Here is a 22,652-nt window from a genome sequence, read left to right as displayed (position 1 = left end):
GTGCCACAGTACAAAGATGGAATAACATGAAGCATTGTAATGGGAGCAGGGGAGATAGGAGTTTGGCTTTAATTATTATTATATAAAATGCTAGGCTGGTCTAGCCTAAAATTTGTTGCTAATCTGTGGTCCCAAAAAATGAATTTCCAATGTGTCTTCTTCCATGTACCAACCTTGCCCCATTGAATATTGGTTAAGAAAGCTAAGCAAGACTTTGTAAAGCAAATGTGAAATAGGCTGCAAAAGATCTGAAGCCGTACTGTAATATTACCTCATTATGAGTGACTCATTCTGCTTAATAAAGATCTTTTATCTTAGAATTCATTACCTTATAACATATCAACATTGCCGTTTAACATTGACAAATGCATTTAAATGTGTGTCTGTCATTGAGCCTGAAATAAGATCACAAAGTAATACAAACACAAGTCATAATTCACACTGAAACCTATTAAATTCTATGTTATCAATAGTAACAGTATACACCATGACACAATAGCACTGGGATCTGCCTACAGTGATGTATATCACCTAACATTGCAATATGCCACACAATCGTGACAAGATGCTTTAAGCTTGTCTGGGCAGAGACAATCTCATAAGTTATTATAATAGTTTATGAAGGAAACAAGCCTCCTCTCAGGCTTATCACATGTAGTAGCTAGTAGGTGCTTGGGGATGGTGTCATTTCATGATTCTGATTTAACAGGGTGTGTACCAAAACAGATTGTTTAAGGTGAAAGATTTTGTAAGGGAACAACTTTGTGGTTTTTTGGGTGAGACATTCTTCATTATACAACACAAGACAAGAAATGAGTAATTTGGCTGTCTGGAGGAGCCCGCATTATCCTTATAGCATGCCTCTTCATAACCTTACTTACCTTTTATGTGCCTTGTAAGTGCAATGGAATTAAGGTGAGGAAAGGCAGACAAAGACTCTGTGTGCAAGAAAAATCTTTCTGTTTTCTATCATTATAGAATAAATCTGCTTTTTGTGTAGTTTTCTATATGAGTCTGTGTTCATAGTGACTTCTGATATTGTTTATTAGCTAATTATTTCCTTCTGTTATTTGCATTTCTTTTCCCATTGTTGTACTGCTGCTTGCATTTGCTGCTTGTAGCATTAATAAAATAATGAAAGCTAAAAAAACATAGAGTTAATGTGTTGGCTACCTAAGCTGAAAAAGCATGACATATATTTTATGCCCTAGTAATAAAAGATGTTAAAGATATATCTTGTAGACGTCTCTCTATGCATCTGTTATTCACTTTTTTTTTTGGTGTGCTAGCTTAAAAATACTTGTAGTGTTTTTTACTTCATGAGACATTGTGGAAACAAGCTTTTTTGCAATTAAATTTTTAAACTAACTGAAAAGGATTCATTATAATAAAATTGCCTATTGTGTGACAGTCATTTTGATATTTATTTATATTCTCAGGCAAACTGGGTGACTTTGGCAATGTTTTTCATAGTGTAGCAGCGATTTTACAATTGTATTGGGAAATATTAATATTTATTTGTATATATTTAATAATATACTAAAGTGTGTGTGTTTATACTTTATATGCCCCCATAAGTGATAAAATGACCCCTCGGGACATGTAGACAGTTTTCTTTTCAAGTTTTCTACTGTAACTGGGGCATCTTAAATGTGTGATTAGAGCTGTACTGGTCAGACCCAAAAGCTCTGATTAATTCTTTCAGACCCAGCAATCATGTGACCAATCAAAGCAGGAGCAGGAGAAACATCTAAAGTCAGTGAGTGGTCAGCATTGAGTAAAGTATCAAAATATTTCACATTTCACCTCTGTGCATACAGTATAACAGAAGATGAGATGCTGACTGTGATTTTGTATTTAGTTTGCATTCTTCCTGAACTAGTCTCATAAGAGGATTGTATGTTTGCTATAAGTCCGCTATGGAGTTTGCTCCTGTTTTTTGGATTTCCAAATTTATTGATCTTTGAACCCTTATTTGTCTTCTAACTGCCCGTTTGCCTCTTGATTCTGTACTGTTTTGTCCTGTTCTCTTTAACCCATATGACTATTTTTCTGTGTTTGTTTGTCCTGTTTTTGTCTCTGTGTTATCACTTTTTTGCAATAAAGAAAGGCCAACAAGTTGTCACATACCATCTAGGTTATGATAGGCAAGTAAGGAGGAATAGTTGGGTGTGCCTAGTTTTAGGGATTGCTGTCCGTGTCCTTTCCTTTTTCATCTTATTGTCTGTTCCCAAACAGCATTAAAGCTATACAGTGTTTTTATCGAGCATATCCCTGTCCTCAATGGGGAATTCTTTTATTATTGAACGTTTTACAAATGTCACTGTAAGCTCTTTATCTTTTCTGGTTCAAACGGAAATTTATATTATCATATTATCAATAATTATCATATTATGAATAAATTAATCATATACATATATGTTTTATTGAAAAAATAAACAAAGAAACAAAAGAGAGGATCTAGTACTGATTGTTGAATAGTTTGGAAGCATTTCAATATAAGGAGAGCTCTGTTGGATCTCAATTGTTCTTTCTACCCTTTAGTCAATGGAATAGAATACGTCACATTTTGGTTACAATAAAAATGTGACTTTCTGCATGTTTACACTATTGCAACATTATTATACAATAGGTAGGTGAAAGGTGAGTAAGGTAAGCCTAAATAGCCAATTTAGATTATACACAATTAAACCAGAAGATGTGTAAATGGCCAGAAATACTTTATTCGAAGGTGCCATAGAGCATTAAAAACAATTTAAAAGCCCCGTAAATCATCAAGGGTAAATAACCCTGACTCACAAAGTCAGGGTATAAAGAAACATGTAACTATAAGATGCCAAAGATAGAATACCTTCTTTTTCAACAGAAAAATATACATGGCGGACAGATAGAGAAGATATTGGTGTGTACATGACCTCTTAATGCTCTGCGGCATACATGTACGGTGCAGAGCTCATAACACTGCAGCAAACACCCACCACTAATACCTGGCAGCAGTATCTAAAAGACTACGGCGCGAGGGTGCCGCCATGTATGAAAAAGTTATTAGCGTCAGAACATGATGAAACAATTTTTTTTAATGTACAAATTGTTTTTATTTTTGAAAATATATTAAAACACAATGATACCTATATAAATTTGGTATCACTGTGATCAGATCAAACCAAAGAATAAAGTAGACGTATCATTTGGAGTGCACAGTGAATATCATAAAAACTGAGCCCACAAGGAAGTGATGCAAATTTCACTATATTTGGATTCATTTTCCTGCTTCCCAGTACACGGCATGGAATAATAAATAACTACACTGAGAAGTAAAATTTGGTACACAGAAAATAAGCCTGCTCTGTACACAGAAAAAATGAAAAAGTCATACCGTTTTGAAGGTATGAACTAAGCATACCCCACAAAGCAAGGGGAAGGTGGACAAGGCTAAAGTAGCAACCCACACCAAACTTTCATTGTCCCCCCAGCCAGCTTCCACCTCTCAGATTACATTTTTGAAAGTGGAGAGTGAAACATTGACCAAAAAACCCTGCAATGCGAAGGGGAAAATTATGCAGACACCCTTAACACCTCTCAACAGTGAACAATGCAGCTTCAGATCTACAAAAAAGTAAGGCTCGTACCTCAGTAGCTTCTAATTTTTTACAGTATAATGGGGGCTGTGCAAATGACCTTCGTGTCTTGGGAAAGGGAGAGGGAAATGTCACCCCACAATTAGTCTGCAGAGAATCCAGATGGATATATTGTTTTGACATAGTTACTCCAAAGGGTCTAAATAAGGAGTTATCATTTACTGTCTTCTATAAAAAATAATTACATTACGGTTTAACTTATCCAGCACCAATAAATGTTTTTAAGCATTCATATGGATTTAAATGTCACTGTGTCTTACAACTCACCTTTTAGTTGACACTCTTGTATTTATTTATTTTATTTTCTATTTATTTTATTTTATTTTTTGGGTGTAGGATTTCTATTATTTCTGTTTTATTTTTTTTTTTATTTATGTTTGATTTTGGCCCCCTTATTGTTTTAATACGTATATACTCGTGTATAAGCCATATTTTTCAGTACAAAAAAGTGCTGAAAAACCTTGCCTCGGCTTATATACAAGTCAATAAAAAGAAATAAACATACAAACTCACCCTCTGGTGCCACAATGCTTGTCACGAATCCTGATCGCTCCTGGTGGCTCCTCTTCAGTCTTCTCTATGCTGTATTAGCCGGCAGAGATGCTTCCCTGCAATCTGGATGTGTGGACGCATCTCTGCCAGCTAATACAGCAGAAAGAAGAAAGAAGAGGGGGTCTGGCTGTATACTACATGAGGATGGCTGTATACTACATTGGGCTGCCAGGCTATATACTACATGGACCTGACTGTATTCTATATGGGGGCTGGCAGGCTGCATACTACTGGGGGCTGGCTGTATACCACATGGGGCTGGCTGGCTGTATACTACATGGGGGCTAGCTGGCTGTATACTACATGGGGCTGGCTGTATGCTACATGGGGTTGGCTAGCTATTTACTACAGGGGGCTGGCTGTATACTAATGGGGGCTGACAGGCTGTATACTACTGGGGCCTGGCAGGCTATATACTACTGGGAGCTGGCTGGCTGTATACAGCTGGGGGCTGGCTGGCTGTATACTACTGGAGGCTGGCAGGCTATATACTACTGGGAGCTGGCTGTGTACTACTGGGGAATGGCTGGCTGTATACTACTGGGGGATGGCTGTATACCACTGGTGGCTGGCTTTATACTACTGGGGGCTGGCTGTATACTACTGGTAGCTGGCTATATACTACTGGGGTCTGGCTGTATACTACTGAGGGCTGGCTGTATACTACTGGGGGCTGGCTTGCTATTTACTATTGGGGCTGGCTGGCTATATACTACAGGAGCTGGCAGGCTATATACTACAGGGGGCTGGCTATATACTGGGAGACGGTAAAATTAGGGGTCTGAGCTTATACTCGTACTTGGGTCGGCTTATACTTGAGTATATACATTGTATTTGGGTCCTCCAATTTCACAAGTTTTTAAAAATTTTTTATATAGTACAATCGCCATGTGTATGTCTTTTCTTTTCAGAAAAATATGGGGGCTGGCCGACTATATACTACACGAGTTGGCAGGCTATATACTACAGAGGGCTGGCTGGCTATATACTGAGAGACTGTGACCAATGCATTACCCACCCTCAGCTTATACTCGAGACAATAGATTTTCCCAGTTTTTGGTGGTAAAATCAGGAGTCTGAGCTTATACTAGTACTAGGGTCGGCTTATACTCGAGTATATACGTTGTATTTGGGTCCTCCAATTTCACAAGTTTTTTAAAATGTTTTTTATAGTACATGCAAAGTGCAAATATGCAAAGTTTTCCAGGATGGGATAAGGAAAACCACACTCCTTTTAGCTTTTAAAGCAGTGTGACCTACAAGAGGACTTATAACATGGTGCGGGATTAAAACCAAACCAGTATATCTATTCCAGAAGGAACAGACTCACAACCGTATACAGCACTGTTTCAACCTAATTGGATCTCCTCAGTACAGCAGGCTGGGTGAGAGGCTTGTGACTAGGGTCCGCAAGTAAGAGTTCTCCTTATCGAGCCTTCCAATTAAGGCCACCATGTAGACGTGGGGAGTCTAATAGCCATGGATGCTCCATTAGGGTGATTCTGGGAAAATATGCAAAGTTTTCCAGGATGCGATAAGGAAAACCATGCCTCTTTTAGCTACCTTGTAAGGAAGCTCTCTTGATATCTGCATTCTCTATATGTTCCACCATGTATATTTCATAATTATAATAATAATTCCTTTATTTATATAGTGCACAGAGATTATGCAGCACTGCACAGAGCTCCCCAAATTGATCCCTATCCACAATGGGGCTTGCAATATAATTAACCTACCAGTATATTTTTGGAGTGTGGGAGGAAAGCGGAGGACCCGGAGGAAACCCATGCAAACACGGAGAGAACATACAAACTCTTTGCGGATGTATATTTACCTATTGAAAACAATTAGCTATTCTATCTGTGGCATCTAATAGCTACATGTTTCTTTATACCCTGACTTTGGGAGAGGCTGTTATTTACCCTGGATGACTTCTGGGTCTTTTTAATTGTTTTAATTCTCTATGTATCTAACCAAAAACTAAATAAAGTATTTTCCCCATCTGCTGATTTAATTGTGCATACTCTATCGTTTTTGATGTGTGGACATATTTTGAATACCATTTTTTGTAAAAAATTATTCAGCCACTTTTTCAACTAAAAAGACTTTATCGCTTTTATCGCTGCCTTATTGGAGTAGAAAAAGGTATAGACTACTGGTTTGCATAATCTTCTCCATCCGTGAAAAAATTGTTTCCCAAATTCAGCTATTCATTGGCCCTCACCATTTTCTGAAATGGGGTGTTGCGAGGGAGAAAGTGAAGCCAGTGGTAAATTTACTAACTTTTCCTAAATTACTAGAATATCATGTTTAAAGCATATAATAAATTTACCTGCATTTTCATATAATCATATTATGTGCTATAGTTAATATTGCAGCTGGTAAGGGTTGGAAATTGGAAAGGGTAAACATTTTCTTAGTAGTCTATTAATTGTAAAAATTGTTACATTTCAACAATCTTTTAAATCTTGGTATTGTACTATATAGTTTTGTATTGATATCTTAATTGGATTTTGATAGAACGTATATAGATTTTTTGTAATTTAAATCAAACATGGTCTCTTTGTGATTTCCCAGTCCCGCAGCGGCAGCATGGGACCCTTATAGATACGGCTAGCAGCACTCCTATCTAATTAATATATCTAATTAAAAATAACCTTTTGTTAATCAACGCACAGCAGTTAAAGAGTATGCCGCTGTACACAATACACAATAATGCCAAACCATTGCTCTAGTTAAATGAGTCATTATATTGAGAATCACACCTGCGTCTGCATTGTACATTACCTTTATTAACAGGCTTGTGCATGCTCTAAAAAAATCAGATATCCTTTTATATAAGAACTTTATCATAAGATTACATTTTAATTATTTTTTTGTACACGCCGTACTTTACCTACAAGATAGCTTTGTTCTTAAGCTGAATTTGTATGTAAATCAATATTTATATATTTTATAATTGCGGCTCTAGAAATGTGTAGCATTTCTATGATACACAAATTCACAATTGGTCCAAAAAATGTAAACTTATCACTTTTTGATGCAGCAAAAAAAGTAATTGGGAGTCATTGTGAAACTAAATATAATCCGTATGTCATATCTGCTATTAACTGGCCTCATTTATACATGGTTTTTATGATTTGTGGTTACCAAACTTAAGAGCAAATTAATATAAACCATCCAAAAGAAAAACTGTATTTGTTGCCCATAGAAATAGTAGACAATGCACCAGGCTAAATAAATGTGTAATGAAAAAAAAAATCAAAGCTACAAACACAGCCAAGAAGTTCATCCTAATAAAAGACATCCTTTATTTATTCGTATTATAGAAAATCTTAATTGCTTGGAGTTCTACGCTATGTAAAGAGTAGCACAGAGTTGTATACAATGGTAATGCAGGGAACTGGCTGTTGGTTGCATTATCATTGATCCTCTACTGTGTCTGTGGACCTCCTCACTTTATACCCCCACAATGCTCCCTACCTCCTTGATTACTTCATTCATTACTTACCTTTCCGATTCCCCTACCTGAAGTCCTGAAGCTCTGTCTGAAGCTGGGCAGGATTTCAGGTGATGGTACAGGATTCAACTGTGCATGTGCTAAATATGCAAGTTCTCATCCTCCCGATCATTTCCTATTGAAAGAATCTTTAATTTGTACACCTGAGAGGCTACTGCTGCCGGTGTGCAGTAGTGGCTGTATTCATATACAACCGTTCCCAATTCACAAAATCGACAATGTATATTGAACATCATCAGTGTAAAATCAGTGTAAATTTATCCACAATATAATAATTCCACAATATACAAAACAAAGCACATAAACAATCTCTGCCGAATGTGTGTGCCTCGATAATACCACCAAAGTTCTTCAGAAGCAAATAGTAGTAGAGTGGAATATACAGACTATGGGGGTTATTTATCATACACCAGCTCTTGTGTGATTGGGGTATTAAAACCCCCGCCGCTGCTCTGGTACAGCCAGATACATCATGAGACTCAGGCCTCTTGGTCTTCCTGCATTCTCAATTTTAATTTCTGCTTTGTTAATATATTTATCCTTATATCTTCATTGTCTCAATCTACATTTAAGTTGGCTTTTGTGTGATACAGTCTTCTTCCGTAGTGCAATTACGTCTGATGATTTCCCCGTAGGGGTTATTGCCTACAACATGGGCTGGGTGACACAACAGAACTAAATTACCCTCTGTATCTTTCCTATATGGGACTGAAAAGATGCCACCCTCATCACCAATGAAGGTTAACATCAAAATAGGTATGCTAATTAGAGATGAGCGAACACCCTCGTCCGAGCTCGATGCTCGTTCGAGCATTAGCGTACTCGCAACTGCTCGTTGCTCGGAAGAATATTTCGCCAGCTCGAGAAAATGGCATCTCCTGCCGTTTTGATTTTTGGCGGCCAGAAACAGAGGCAATCACAAGCCAGGAGACCCTGCACTCCACCCAGCATGACGTGGTACACTTACACGTCGATAGCAGTGGTTGAATGGCCTGATCAGGTGACCCTGGAATAGACTAGCCCCTGCCCGCGCTGCTCGCATCATTCTCTGTCTGGATGCCGTTAGGGAGAGAGCTGCTGCTGCAGGGTGTTATATTAGCTTACTGTTAGGCAGGAGTGAGTCTACAAGAACCCAACAGCTCTTGTTAGGGCTAGAATTTTTTTTTTTCTTTGCTTGTGGCTGGGCTTGCTGGCACTAGTAGTGCAGCTAGTACCATATTGTGAATTTGCAGGGAGACTTGCAAACGTTATATTTAGCTCTTAGTGACACATATATCCATCTCAAACACCTAAGTGGGACAATTTATTAGGGGTTTGATTAAATTAGACACTATCTGCCGATTTTTTTTTTCCAAAACTTAAAGTGACAGGCACACCACAAAATCCAGTTGTGTGCTGTCAGTGTAGGTTAGAAACTAGGCATACAAGAACCCAACCGGCTTTCTTAGGGCTACAATAGCATTATATATATATTTTGTTGATTTGCTTGTGGCTGGCCTTGCTGGCACTAGTAGTGAAGCTAGTACCATATTGTGACAAATTTGCAGGGAGACTTGCGAACGTTCTATTTAGCTCTTAGTGACACACATATCCATCTCAAACACCTAAGTGGGACAATTTATTAGGGGTTTGATTGTGTAGGTTAGAAACTAGACATGGCAATCATCATCATCTTTTGTGGTTGCTGTGTGATTTCTTCTGATTGTTTTGTTAAAAAAAAAAAAAAACACAAAAAAAATCTACAGTTTACACTTTAATTTTGAAAATGTTGAACCCGAGGGCTAGGGGTAGGGGTAGAGGATGAGAGCATCCAACTACTGCAGGGGTCAGAGGCCGTGGTCCTAGGCGGGGTGAGACACCACCTGCTGATGAGGGAGCAGGGGAACGCCGCAGAGCTACTATCCCTGGGTTCATGTCTCAAGTTACTGGGACTCATGGTATAGCACTGTTGAGGCCAGAACAGTGCGAAGAGGTGATGTCGTGGATTGCGGACAATGCTTCTAGCCATTTGTCCACCAGTCAGTCTTCCACGCAGTCCACCCATGTCACCGAAATCAGCACTCCTCCAGCTCCTCCCCCTCAGCCTCCTTCCCCCCAGTCTGCCCCCTCCCAGGAAAATTTGGCATTTGAACTGACATACTCTGAGGAACTGTTTTCTGGACCCTTCCCAGAGTCACAAACCACTTCTCCGGTCGCTGCTGTGCTCTTTCCCAATGCCCAGGTTTTTCACCGGTCGCAGTCTGTGGGTGATGATGACATTGTTGAAGGGTGTAAAGAGGTGTCGGACGAAGAGGAGACACAGTTGTCAGACAGTGGTGAAGTTGTTGTCAGGGCAGGAAGTCCCAGGGGGGTGCAGACTGAGGGATCGGAGGATGATGAGGTGAAAGACCCAAGCTGGGTTGATTGGCCGGGTGAACATAGTGCTTCTGAGACGGAGGCGAGTCCTCAACAAGAACAGGTTGGAGGAGGCAGTGGTGGTGCCAGACGGAGAGGCAGGGCAAGAGCTGGTCCATCAGCGCCAAATGTTTCACGTAGTGAAGCTCCCGTGGCGAGGGCTAGATTTTCGGAAGTCTGGAGGTTGTTTAAAGAAACACCGGATGACCGACGGACTGTGGTGTGCAACCTGTTTCACACCAGGATTAGCAGGGGTTCCACCACTACCAGCTTAAACACCACCAGTATGCGCAGGCATATGAATGCTAAACACCCCACTCAATGGATCCAAGGCCGTTGACCTCTGGCCGGGCACACCACTGCTCCTTCCCATGTGTCATCTGCTGCCTCTGCTAGTCAGCCCCCTGCCCAGGACCCCGGCCCAAACACCTCCCGTGCGAAAACCACACCTTCGCCTCCACGATCCTCCACAGCATCCACCAATTTCTCCATGCGCAGCGTCCAGCTCTCTATACCCCAGACGGTGGAGCGCGAGAAGAAATACAGTGTAACTCACCCACACGCCCAAGCCCGCAACGTCCACATTTCCAAATTACTGAGCCTGGAGTTGCTACCCTATAGGCTAGTAGAGACCAAGGCGTTTCTCAACCTCATGGCGGCTGCCCTTCGGTATTCGGTCCCCAGCCGCCACTACTTTTCCAGATGTGCCGTCCCAGCCCTGCACCAGCACGTGTCAGACAACATCATCCGTGCCCTGACAAATGCCGTTTCTGACAAGGTTCACCTGACCACGGACACGGGGCCTACCTCGGTCCAGGTCTCTCAGGCCTACTATGCCTTCTCCTCCTCCCACCCCTCCTCCACCTCCTCCTCTGAATTACCATCCCTGGGCATGGCGCCATCAGTCGGTAGCTCTAAGCGACAGCAGGCTGTGCTCAAACTGCTGAGCCTATGCGATAAAAGCCCAAGAGCTATTACAGGGCATCATGGCGCAGACTGATCTGTGGCTGGCACCACTGAACCTGAAGCCAGGCATGGCCCATGCATTAAATCTCATAGTTCAGCGGTCCCTCAAGACATGCCCCAATCTGTCTGATTTGCTCACGAAGGTGCGCCGCATCTGTGCGCATTTCAGGAAGTCCAGCACAGATGCTGCCACTCTCAGGGCAGAGCAGCGCCGCCTCCAACTGCCCGCTCACCGACTGTTGTGCGATGTGCCCACGAGGTGGAATTCAATATTAACCATGTTATCCAGAGTTTACCAGCAGCGCAGAGCGATTGTAGACTGCCAGATGTCAACTTCCACCAGAACTGGTAGTCAGGTCAGTCAGCTTCCTCAAGTCTACAATGAGGAGTGGACGTGGATGTCTGATATCTGTCAGATGCTGAGTAACTTTGAGGAGTCAACACAGATGGTCAGTGGCGATGCCGCCACCATCAGCCTCACCATCCCGCTGCTTGGCCTGTTGAAAAACTCTCTGGTCAGCATGAAGTCAGAAGCTTTGCGCTCGTCACAAGAGACGGGGGAAGAAGATTCCCTTGTTGATAGCCAAAGCACCCTCAGGTCTGTTTCTCAGCTCATATCGGAGGAGGAGGATGAGGAGGAAGAGGAGGAGAATGTTGGCGAGACAGAAGAGGGGAGCATTGCTCAGTCCTTCACTGTTCAGCGTGTATGGGCAAAAGAAGAGTAGTTGGAGGAGGAGGAAATGGACAGTCAGGCCAGTGAGGGGAGTGAATTCTTGAGAGTTGGGACGCATATGGCAGATTTCATGCAAGGCTGACTATCCCGTGACCCTCGCGTTCAAAAAATTTATTCCAGCACCGATTACTGGGTATTCACTCTCCTGGACCCACGGTACAAGCAAAATCTTTACACTCTCATCCCTGGAGAGGAAAGGAGTTTGAGAATGTATGAATACCAGCAGGCCCTGGTGCACAAGCTGAAACAGTATTTCCCTTCTGACAGCGCTAACGGGAGAGGGCGTACTACTGCGGGACAAGTAGCGAGGGAGAGTAGGCGAGCAGGCAGCTTGTCCAGCACTGGCAGGGGTACACTTTACAAGGCCTTTGCCAGTTTTATGTCACCCCAGCAAGACACTGTCACCTGTCCCCAGTCTCGGCAGAGTAGGGCTGATCTTTACAGAAAGATGGTGAGGGAATACGTAGCTGCCCATACCATCGTCCTAAATGATCACGCAGCTCCCTACAATTACTGGATTTCAAAGCTGGACATGTGGCACAAACTGGCACTGTACGCCTTGGAGGTTCTTGCCTGCCCTGCCGCTAGCGTGTTGTCTGAGCGGGATTTCAGTGCAGCTGGTGGCATCATCATCGATAAGCGTACACGCCTGTCGACTGACAGCGCTGACAGGCTGACGCTTATCAAGATGAATAAAGCCTGGATTTCTCAGGATTTCCATTCTCCACCAGGTGAAAGAAGTTAAACCTGAATAATGTATGCACTCCTCCTCCTCATTTTCCTCCTTCTCCTCCTCTTTGTACACTAAAGCAGAGGAAGCTGGCTATTTTTTGACAGGGCCAACTGGCTCTAGCTATAGTACTTTATGTATTTAATTTTTCTGGAGGGCCACCTACCCGGTCCTCTGTTTTAAACAATTTTTGGGAGTGCCACATACAGGCACTCAATCTATTTAATTTTTCTGGAGGACCACCTACCTGCTCCTCTGGTTTGAAAACTTTTTTGGACTGCCACATACAGGCACTATCCAAATTTAATTGTCTCCTTAGCAGCCTCCACACATCATCTTTATAGCTGCCTCCACACGTTGTCTCCATTGCTACCTCCACACATCATCTCCATAGCTGCCTCCCAAAGTCGTCCATATAGCTGCCTCCATACATCGTCCCCTTATCAAACGAGCTGTGTCAGACAGAATTTTGGGTTGTTTTCATGGCTTCCACATCAAACTTGTTAACTTTGTCGCCACCCTGCTGTGTTATCCACAAAATATACTGGCAAACTTTTATCATTTACCGATATTATTTCAGCGCTTCTTGCGCATCTGTTTACATTCCCCTCACCCACCATAACCAAAACTTATACTGTTTGTAGCCCCCGCCTGCTTTGAAAATTATAATTTTTTCAAAGTAAATGCTTCTGGCCCCCAGGCCCATTTTGGGTGGGGAGTCGCCGAGAGGCAGGGGCTTGGACAGGAGAAAGCTCGCCTGGCAGCGGACCGCCAGCTCCATCCCAAGATCCAACTAACATAGTTTTAACTGCAGCACCTTTAATCTACTACTACTTTACTGCCTCCATACATCGTCCCCTTATCAAACGAGCTGTGTCAGGCAGAATTTTCGGGTGTTTCACCAGATACATAATGGAACTCGGCCCATCTGTCGTCGCCATGCTGGAGACCTGAAGTTGCAATCATAGCAGCGCAATATGGATGCCCCATACTGCGCTCTTAATCATGGAACCATTTCTGAAAAAACTATTAAAAATAGAACCGCTATGCTATTCCATTATTCCTAGATGAAATATTCAAACGACCCCGCCTGCTTTGAAAATTATAATTTTTTCAAAGTAAACGCTTCTGGCCCCCAGGCCCATTTTGGGTGGGGAGGAGCAGAGAGACAGGGGCAAAAGCTCGCCTGGCAGCAGACCGCCAGCTCCATCCCAAGATTAGGCAGCCTCAGAGGCATCCATGCATACTGCCCCTGCTGTTTTCTGTCCATTTCGCCTCCACGATCCTCCACAGCGTCCACCAATGTCTCCATGCGCAACTTTCAACTCTCTATACCCCAGACGCTGGAGCACGAGAGGATATACAGCACATCATCCCCTTATCAAACGAGCTGTGTCAGGCAGAATTTTCAGGTGTTTCACCAGATACATAATGGAACTCGGCTAATCTGTCGCCGCCATGCTGGAGACCTGAGTTTCAATCATAGCAGCGCAATATGGATGCCCCACACTGCCACTCTTAATCATGGAAGTCGTCTCCAAGGCTGCCTCCACATGTCGTCCCCTTATCAAACGAGCTGTGTCAGGCTCATTTTTCGGGTGTTTCACCAGATACGTTATGGAACTTGGTCACTATGTCACCACCATGCTGTGTTATCGACTAAATATACCGTCAACCTTTTGTTCACATAGGAAATCATTTCAGCGCTTCTTGCTCACCTCCTTTGGTTCCTCTCTGCCGCCTTAACCAGGCAAAATACTGATACATACAGTGCTACACGTTATCCTCGCCAAAAGAAATTTTTTAAATTGGTTTGAAGCCTGAGACCATTTGGGATATGTCGCCATGCCACTCTCTAGCCTGCCGCAGCTGCCGCTGCCTCTGCATGCCGTCTTCTATAGTGTCAGGGTCAATTATTGGATGTTTTAGATGCTATCTAGCCTCATTCGGTCACTCTGTCATCGCCATGCTGTTGCCCATAATTTTGGCATAATGGTGCGATTAAGCAGCCCCAGAGGCATCCATGCATGCTGCCCCTGCTGTTTCCTGTCCATTTCCGTGGTGTTTCCTTCATTTTCTGAGGTTTTTAGGTGTTTGGCCAAGCTTCCCTGTGCAGACCGTTGGTCCCCTTGAAAAATGCTCGAGTCTCCCATTGACTTCAATGGGGTTCGTTATTCGAGACGAGCACTCGAGCATCGGGAAAAGTTTGTCTCGAATAACGAGCACCTGAGCATTTTAGTGCTCGCTCATCTCTAATGCTGATACCTCCATACCTCCAAATCCACACCATGTCGTCTATGTACCTACCCATCCAACTATAGATTCACAGTTATGTGTTCAAATATAGAGGATTCTGCAGCTACGTCTGTGTCTGCTGGTTCGTGCTGGGATGGTTGGAACATTTGGTTCAATATGCCTTTGGACTTCAACATGGATCCGCAAGCATCTGCAGTCCATTGAACGAAAACGCTTGGAAGGGTGAGCTGGCTTCATACTTGCTGTGATCAATTCTTTACAGAAAATATAGCCTCTTTGACACAGTAAGTCATTAACTAACATTGCACTATTTAATATTTAGGTTTCTGTGAAAATAATATAAAAACTGTAAGCATGTGTGGATGGTTAGGAATTGACCTACTCATAACATTTTTATCACATAAATATCAAATATATCCCCTCTCTTTTTAACTATTATGTGCCAGGTAGCCACCTAGACTACCCTAGGGGCTTAAGACTCTGAACTCAGCCCAGCGCAGAAAGGGTTAACCCTTCACCATTTGGCTTCAGATATCATTGCACAGTGGGACCTGCCAGAGCAAGGCAGGAGGTTCTCATGACAACTGTAATGCTTGTTGACAGTGGGATGGCACTTGCTCAGCCGCTGTGAGTCTGGTCAGGTGGCTGACATGTGAGGGTCAAGCCGCGCCCCTCCTCCCTCCTGACCAGGGTGATGTCATCTAAGGTCCTTTACTAGGTAACATTATATTTATCCACTAAGATTAATATTTACCTCATGTATGCATTTGATCACATGTAATTACACCATGCCTCCATGAAGGATTAGGAGGAGTAGAAGTCCTTGGTAGCATACTGTTAATTCATGTGATTAGATACATACATAAGGTAGATTTTAATGGCTAAAGAACCTTAGATAACATCACACTGGTCATATGAAGGCCTGAATGGTAGGGGGCATGTTACATGGGGAGCAGTAGATGGGAGAAGATGATTAAGCAGGACATGCCCACACCTAAGCACTGGCCGCATCAAGAACCTGTAAGACCCCCAAATGGCTTTATAATTGTCTATAGCTGGTGCAACATGTTTTTTCATTATCCTTTTTTGGGGTTTCACCTTAGACACAAGATTAGTCTGCAACTGGTAGTCCAGCTGCTTTTCTATCATTTATATGTTCAATAATTCCTATTTTAAAATGTTTGATGTATAAATAAGCTGCTCCACACTTTTGGAGCTTTAAGAAAAAGAAATACCTTATATACTGGAGTATAAGCCTAGTTTTTCAACACAAAATGTGTGCTCAAAAACCCTAACTCGGCTTATACTCGAGTCAACTAAAAAAATAAAGTCAAAACTCACCATTCTGACATCACCTGTAGGTCCTCTTCTATCTGAGACAGTCTGAGACAGAAGAGGACCTATGGTGGACGTCGGAAAGATGAGTACAGTGTTATTTTTTTTCCTACTACAGGGGCTGGGAAGGCTGTATGCTACAGGGGCTGGGCAGGCTGTATGCTACAGGGGCTGGGCAGGCTGTATGCTACAGGGGCTGGCAGACTATATACTCGGAGGCCGTAACCAATGTATTTCCCACCCTCGGCTTATACTCGAGTCAATAGGTTTTCCCATTTTTTTGTGTTGAAATTAGGGGTTTCGGCTTATACTCGGGTCGGCTTATACTCGAGTATATACGGTAACTGTTGGCCAAATGAACATTTTACTATGACTGACATGAGTATTAAAGTTGCTTATCAGACACTATAAACATAAAACATATTTATAATAAAACTGGCTTTTTCAGATATCCACAAAAGTTAGATAAAGGTTTACCTTTCTCTCTGCAGAGCAGTGTCCCGTGTGCTATGGGAATGGCCAGTGAGAAGAGGTTTCCCCCAACCTTTTGGAAACTGCTCTATTGCAAATTTCCTCCTGAAATAGATGCATGATAGAGCAATTTCCCAAGGGTGGAAGGGAACTAATCCTCATTGGCCACTCCCATGGGACACTGCTCTGCTGAGCGAAAGGTAAAATTTAATCTAACTTTTCTTTTTTATTGAAAAAGCCAGTTTTATTATAAAAACACTTTGGTGATGTGCATGCTATTGGGGACATTAGGGAGACAGAAAAAGGGCTCCTGGTGACAGGTTCCCTTTAAAGTTCAGTTTTATTCATAAAATGCCTCCTTTAAGTACATTATAGTACTTATTTACCCACCTCTGTAAAGGATATTTACTGATATACCATTAACACATTCCCTTATTTTTATCCAAAAGAGGGTCACTTGTTGAGGTCTTAGTTTTTACCTAAAATTTAAATAAAAAAATAATGATAAAAGCATGTTAATCATTTGATATCCATGTTTAAAATGATAGGCATGCATTTTCCATAAGAAAAATAATTATGATGACGTCCTTCTGGACTGTGAATATTTGTGGAATTTCTGTAAGAAACCAGGGGGATTCCATCACTGCTGCCTCCGTCTTGTGATATGTGCTGTACAGTACTGTTTACAAAGAGCACTAAATGAAAATGAAATGCAAGTCATTCAAGGAACACCCTGAAGCTGATTTGAATCACTTACAATTATATGTGCTGACTTAGTTCAAAACATGATTTTTAATTACATTGCAATCTTAATCTAAATAAAGAGAGCCATTTTCCCAGATAAGCCCAGTGGCAAACATTAAATGTCTTATGACTTCGGCTTGACCATACTTGGACTTTGATTAACTGACTGACTTGATGAAAAAATGGCATGAAATGTAAGATTCGGAGCAGATTAAGAGCCTACCATGTTATGGCCTCAAGATACAGATTTGTCCACTAAATGCCTGCCTAATTACCAAATGCAGATGTATTGTATATAGCGGGGTAGTGTTGAAATCTTAAATATACATTTGTTCTCAATTATCTCCAGCCCAAATTGCAGCATTTAAATAGATTAAACAGATAATGTTTTCCTAATGGGCCAGCAAAAAAAGCTGTCCAAAATATTCTATAATTTACTACATTGTCAAGAAAGCAAGAAAATCCTAATTATTGTGGAAGGTGAGAGGTCTGCAGAGTGTTGAGGGTCATATTCCACACATGTCCATCTACAGTATACAACGTTTATGAAACTGTTGCAAAAAAATGTGTTTTTGGATATGTATCCGAACTTGATGTGATGGAGAGTCATAGACTAGCCATTCTGTGACTCCTATGTCTTGGATGTAAATTAATAGCTTTTCATTGGAAGGTACCAGAACTTTCCAGACTACAAGAATTCAGAGTCTCTTAAACTGGACAAGTTTGTTTACCAAAATGGTAATGCAGGCAGTCCCCGGGTTATGTACAAAATAGGTTCTGTAGGTTTGTTCTTAAGTTGAATTTGTATGTGGTGGTCTGTGTGACAATTGTATTGTAAAAATTTTGGAGAACTTGCCCCCTGTAAACTGCAATGTAACAGGATTTTCTGTAACAATCTTGGTTGATTTTGAACATGTTGCTGATGGTTCTAAATCCTGTCTCTCCTACTATAACTTCCTTGTTATTAATGCTATTATGTATTTTTTATGAATTGCTGGAAACTGTTGTTCTGATTTTTAGATTCTTCCTAAAATCTGCAATTGTGCTGTATTACTTTTGTAAGACTATTATTTTGTGAAAAATGGAAATGAAAAAACAAAAAAGGGCCAGGTTGCTAAGGGGTTAATAAGAATGGCTGTTTACTACAATAAAACAAAGATAACAGGGCCTTGAGAATTGGGTCTTCATACTGAAAACTAGAAGAAAGTGTGTGAAGAATAAAAATGTCAAAAGGAGCTTTGACATCCTCGCCCTAAATAGAACAAAAGGTTTAAAAATGTGACATGTCTGCAGATTTGGTATATCCTCACAAACCCATAATAAAATATTTAATTAAAAATTGTGAGTCATAAGAATGCTTTTGAAGTTTATTAATAGCCTTCAATCTGGTTGAACAGGTTGTGGTAACATCATCATGAATTCAATGTAGCAGATATCTCAGGGTACTTATACAATACTATTGTATACTGGAGGGCATTCATGAAAATGCTCAAATTCATGCAGTAAATTATAACATTAATTATCATTATTGATACCATTAATATGATGAGTTTCTAATGTATCTCATAAAACTGCCAGAACCCCACCAGCTTGGAAACAAAAAATTGTTTAGACGTTTCAGGACATTATAAACAGACATTACTTATAATTAGAGATGAGCGAGCACTAAAATGCTCGGGTGCTCGTTATTCGAGACGAACTTTTCCAGATGCTCGAGTGCTCGTCTCGAATAACGAGCCCCATTGAAGTCAATGGGAGACTCGAGCATTTTTCAAAGGGACCATGGTTCAGGAATAAAATGTGTATCGGGGTGATACGGGGTGAATCTTCTTCCACTGAAGTCTCCCCGTGCTACCCGATGTCTCCCCCGTGCTGCCCGATGTCTCCCCCGTGCTGCCCGATGTCTCCCCGTGCTGCCCGATGTCTCCCCCGTGCTGGCCGATGTCTCCCCCGTGCTGGCCGATGTCTCCCCCGTGCTGACCGATGTCTCCCCGCTGCCCGATGTCTCCCCGTGCTGCTTGATGTCTCCCTGCTGCTTGATGTCTCCCTGCTGCCGTTCCGCGCGTATCTTCCGACAAGTAAGCAGATGTGCCGAACATCTGTAATCTATTCTTCACTGTGTTCTTCACTGTCTATTTCACTTAAATGATCCTGTGTTCACTGTGTTCACTGTTTTTATTCTATTCCTCATTGTTCTTCACTGTGTTTTTTTTAATTAAATGCTCGATCTCGAGCAGGGGAAATACTCGTCCGAGCAACGAGCCGTTTTGAGTACCTTAATACTCGAACGAGCATCAAGCTCGGACGAGTATACTCGCTCATCTCTACTTATAATCCCTTTGGTTTTCCATTTAGTTCACGTATCCGTGATTTTTGGTTAAAGTGGCAACAATATCAGAACAGTGAAAGTCCAACACATAGCTTCTTGCCAATTAGCTGTAGGCATACAAAGAACTGAGCCAGTCTAATCCCATCATATGTGTATTGGCTATAATGGGGGACTGCAGCTAAGCTCTTATTTACTTAAATAGAGAAGCTAAAATGAAAGAGTCTAAGTTACTAACCCCAACCAATTATGGGCCACATGCACAGGACCGTGTTTGCAAACAGGCTGCGAACAGGGTAAAGTTTGTAACCTGTTTATTTTGGGTGAACATGGGGGTGGGTGAGTACCATAGGTCTCTCATCTCATCACATAATGACCATGCACAATAAGTCTCCATGGGGGCCGTGAGCTAGGTACAATTTGTGTGGCTAGGACAAGGTCTCTAAATACTGTTGCATGAGACCAGAGAGAAGAAAACAATTAACTAATCAATTAAGAAATGTGGTAGAGAGAGAAAAATTTGCTTTTCCTTTAAGATTCTGTAAAATTTTCCATCAAAACTAGTGACCTGCCTGTGGTACAGTACATTATTGACTTACATTGGAATCCACCAGATCTCAACATGGTGTCTGCATTTGGTGTCTATATGTCACTTTCCAGGATCATCACATTTTATTTTTGCTGCATTCCTGTGTAGGGATATAGAATAAACAGTTTTAAAGAGATTATGAAAGAAAAATATGTCTTCTATGAGCAAATTGCAAGCTTGGACATTCATGTTTGAATAAGAACCTGATGGATTATAAGTGACATATTCACTTTAAGGTGCAAGGAATTTTATGAGAAAGTAACACTACCATTTGTGTAAAAGTAGGTAATGATGTGTTTGTGTACAAAATGACAATGTTTTCAATGTCACATACAGGGGTGTAACTGGAAGTGGCAGGGCCCCATAGCAGACTTCTGAAGGTGGCCCCTTACTCTTAAAGAAAATTGCATATTTGTGTACTAACACATTTGAGTTACAACCACACACATTTATATACTTATATCAAAACAGGATATATACACACACATACAGCATAAACATACATATAGTATACACACAGCAAATGTAAATACATATAAAATATACACACACAATACCATATAGATATATGGAGCATATACAAATCACATAGATACAATACCTTATAAAGACATACCGCATATACACATGCATACAGTATATACACACCACACCCACACACATACAGCATATACACAGCCAATAGCCAAGATGCCGGTGCCCCCTTGTTAAGATAAGATAAGATAAGATAATCCTTTATTAGTCCCACAGTGGGGAAATTCACAGCGTTACAGCAGCAGAGAGGGTACAGAGAGTGAAGTACAAACTATGACAACAATAATATTAGGGATAAATGAACAAAAAGAAAAGCGGGATAAAAAGATAAAAAAGAGACTGTGGGCCCCAAGTGATACAGTGGACCGGTTTGGTAAAAGAAAGATAGCAGACAACGTAGTTTGAAGGCAAACAACTGAATCTTTGTTTTTACAATCAAAAACTTTTCCCCATGCTGGTCTGAGCTGCCGCTATGTTTGACATGTCTGCACATTTGGCTTGAGTGTTCTAACTTTTTTGCAAACAACTAAACAATACATTATTATTCCAAATAAACTGTATATTTATTTGATTGTTGTCATGTAACTCCTGAAATTTGATATTGGCAAGTATTTTAATTAATAAGAAATACACGTTTGTTCTTGAATTGTTACAGTTCCTCCAGCCGCAAGGTCTTCTGGGAAGGTTTTTCATTATTAACCTATGTAATAATGGTACAATCTGGTTCATCTGCCCTTCTATTTGTCAGAGTGTCACAGCCACTGCTGAGTTTTTAATCTAAAAGCACTGAAAAATGCTGATGTGTGCACTCCAGCCACATGAAGAATGCAGGGTTTACCTTAAAAGTTTGGAAAGGTATAAAGTCATTTCCCTATCCTCTACCATTCATTTAGTTTCATGTTAAGTTGAATGGCACTTCCCCTCTGGAGACCGAGTCATAACACTAAGAGGTGGGCTGGAGGACTTACTTAAACAAAGTTTAAAAGATTTCCATCTTGTTATACTTCCCTTACATTGCTATTAAACATACAGGCTAAAGAGTCTCAGCGACGGTGAATCCTGTGCTGCTGGAGATAAAGAGATTACTTCTGACCTGTATGACAGATCCTTCACAGTGATGGATCTAGGGGAGTGATTTCTCAGAATCTGCAGGTAGGAAATAAGAACAATCAATTACGGTAGAGATAATGCAATATGACTGCAGGTATGTGACACCAATTAACATGAAGCCATTAGGTGCCTTACTAAATATCATCTAGTGATAAATCCAAATACAACATGGACCTATGTTCAATTCTATAACCTAATCAATTTAGGTTGTTCATAACAATGATTGGAAAAGGTACAGTATATCCCATTTGAGGAGCATTTCTCCTACATATAGATGTAAGATCTAAGACATTTTCTCTCTTCAAAGAAAATATCCAAGTAACTATACAACATGCACATATACAAATGCAGTGGTGCCTAGTTTGTTAACTCCTTACCGACATGTGACGTGGTATTACATCACATGTCGAGTGCGGGTGCATGGAGAGGGCTCATGGGCTGAGCCCTCATCATAGCCGGTAAGTCTTTGCTGCGTATTGCAGCAAAGGCTTACCGGTGACACCCCCGATCGGTGCCAGCAATGTAGTATGGCAGTATATGATAGGATCGTACAGACAACCTAGGGTTAAAGTACCCTAGGGAGTCTGAAAAATAGTAAAAAATAATAAAAAAAACCTAAAAATTTAAATCCCCCCCTTTCCCTAGAACTGATATAAATATAAATAAACAGTAAAAATCATAAACACATTAGGTATCGCCGCATCCGAAAATGCCCGATCTATGAAATATGAAATATGATAACGTTTTTTCACTG

At 41.2% G+C, this 22,652-nt stretch overlaps 2 long non-coding RNA genes across 3 annotated transcripts; one reads left to right on the top strand and one right to left on the bottom strand.

Moving 5' to 3' along the window:
* The first annotated feature begins 680 nt into the window (after nt 1-680).
* Nucleotides 681-6,192, top strand: LOC140134069 (uncharacterized). Of its 2 annotated transcripts, XR_011856065.1 has the most exons (3): nt 681-915; nt 1,706-1,759; nt 5,845-6,192. It is a non-coding gene; the product is annotated as an uncharacterized lncRNA (long non-coding RNA). The 2 variants fall into 2 exon arrangements; XR_011856064.1 differs by lacking the exon at nt 1,706-1,759.
* Nucleotides 6,193-17,201: 11,009 nt separating this feature from the next.
* LOC140134068 (uncharacterized) lies at nt 17,202-21,939 on the bottom strand. Its single transcript, XR_011856063.1, has 3 exons — nt 21,882-21,939; nt 20,265-20,354; nt 17,202-17,290 (listed from the first exon to the last, which is right to left on the bottom strand). It is a non-coding gene; the product is annotated as an uncharacterized lncRNA (long non-coding RNA).
* Nucleotides 21,940-22,652: the final 713 nt, after the last annotated feature.

This window comes from Engystomops pustulosus, chromosome 5 (genome assembly GCF_040894005.1).
Source record: "Engystomops pustulosus chromosome 5, aEngPut4.maternal, whole genome shotgun sequence".
Lineage (NCBI taxonomy): Eukaryota > Metazoa > Chordata > Amphibia > Anura > Leptodactylidae > Engystomops > Engystomops pustulosus.
This window is presented reverse-complemented; position numbering and strand designations above follow the sequence as displayed.